Source organism: Hylaeus volcanicus, unplaced genomic scaffold (genome assembly GCF_026283585.1).
Source record: "Hylaeus volcanicus isolate JK05 unplaced genomic scaffold, UHH_iyHylVolc1.0_haploid 12195, whole genome shotgun sequence".
NCBI classification, from domain to species: domain Eukaryota; kingdom Metazoa; phylum Arthropoda; class Insecta; order Hymenoptera; family Colletidae; genus Hylaeus; species Hylaeus volcanicus.
Window position 1 is genome coordinate 176,126 of NW_026533145.1, and position 1,765 is coordinate 177,890.

Sequence of the window (1,765 nt, forward strand, 5' to 3'; positions counted from 1 at the left end):
CTAAAGGACGTAGACCGACCGAAAATTCATCTGAACTCGATTTCCTCACAATATTATCAAATCGCAATTCCTCCTGCTATACTCTTGCTCTAAAATTTCATTTTCATTGCTCTGTATTCCCGTTTTAGAGCTGGAGATTACCTTCCTCCGACGCAACGATTTCCCTGAAGGATGCAGACCAACTACGGAATACCGTCGATTTCTCCCGAAAACCCAAAAACGTCCAGCTGACCACTAAAGGCGACCTTATCAGCGAGCTCTAAATCTTCATTTTAGAGTCGATTATCTCGCTATCCAGGACTGCGACGCAACGATTGCCCCGAGGGACACGGATCGCCCGCGAAATCATTCGAACTCAATTTCCCCAAAAGCGTCAGATCATAATGTATATCTGTTGCTCTAAAATGTTCACACTGCTCTTTCCCTTTCGGAGTCGATTATCTCCCTTATCAACGATCGGTATAAACATCACCAGAGATCCTCAGAAAGCCTCGCCTACCACAACATCGTCGAAACGTCAATTTCTCCGCCGTCCCGAAAATAAACCCGCCCTAAGTCGAGAACCCAAAGTCGTGCCAGCCCCCGCGTCCCCCACCACGCTCTTACCTTGTCCGTTATCAATCCTGAGCGGCGCGATAAGACGCCGTGGCGTGGTCTGGCGACGGCTCGACGTGGGCGTGTTTTAATATCGTTATCACTAAGTTAGCACCAAGTAGACACTGCACTGTACACACACACAGCACATCGTGGCGTTCCTCGGCAACGAGAAACGTAACAGTCCGAGAAAAAACCGCAGCCACCGACAGGTTCGGGGTCCCTCGGGAAAACTCGAACGATGCTCGAAACAGACGTCCAGGAACGGTTCCCTTCTTTCCCTGCTTTCCTTCGTCCGTCGCTCGTTTTTTTTTCTTTCTTCCCTCCTCGGCTGCCGCGGCGGGAGGGGGAGAACAGAAAGGGAGATTTTTTGGTAGCACGCGCGCGCGCGCACGTAAACTCGACTTCGATGCGACTGTCGTGGCACCCGGCGCGGAACTAAGGCGAACGAAAACACCGGCCGCGGCGTTCCCCTCGCGTTCACCGTCGCTCGTGCGCCCTCGCCGATCCTCGGCCGCCCTCGGCCGCGCTCGGTCACGCCCAGCCCTGCGCGGGCCAACCCACTCGCGGGCGGGCGCTCGCGCAACCCCCACCGCGCAACGGGAACGACCCAGCCGCGCTCGCGTCGCTTCTCCTGTCAACACCGACCTCTCCCTACCCCGCTACCACACCGTGCCGCTCCTTTTAACGCGAACCGTTTTTTCCCTGCTCCGGGTTTCCCTTTGGCGGTGGGCTTTTCGCTTGTTTCTCGGTTTTTTCGAGTACGAAAATGAATTTCTGATAGTTTTCGGAGCACGATCCGAGGCAGCTGGGAATCTTGACTCTCAGGCGTGGGTTCTGCGAGGTTTAAGGGACGCTAACGAATGGTAGTTTTTAAGCGATCTGGAGCGTTTGAAGTGTACATACGCGGTGTTTAAGGAATAAATTCTCAAGATCTCAGGCTTCTTCGGTAATAAACTCCTCTCTCCGAGAGAAGAGATCCTCTTCCGTTGCCGGTTAGGTCTGGGGAGGTTAGGTCTGGGGAGGTTAGGTCTGGGTTGTTATAGAAAGGAGAAATTAGAAGGGCGAGTTTTTAGAGAATCTTGACTCTCAGGCGTGGGTTCTGCGAGGTTTAAAGGATGTTGACGAATGGATGGTAGTTTTTAAGCAATCTGGAGTATTCAAAGTATAT

The 1,765-nt window shown here is 52.8% G+C and overlaps 1 protein-coding gene across 3 annotated transcripts in view; it reads right to left on the bottom strand.

Annotated features, from left to right (window-relative positions):
• LOC128882834 (GATA-binding factor C-like) overlaps positions 1–1,023 on the bottom strand; it is a 139,250-nt gene extending 138,227 nt beyond the window's left edge. For all 3 annotated transcript variants that reach the window (XM_054134603.1, XM_054134602.1, XM_054134604.1), the window contains exon 1: positions 607–1,023. The gene's annotated coding sequence lies outside the window, so the exon portion shown is untranslated. The remainder of the gene's footprint in view (positions 1–606) is intronic.
• Positions 1,024–1,765: the final 742 nt, after the last annotated feature.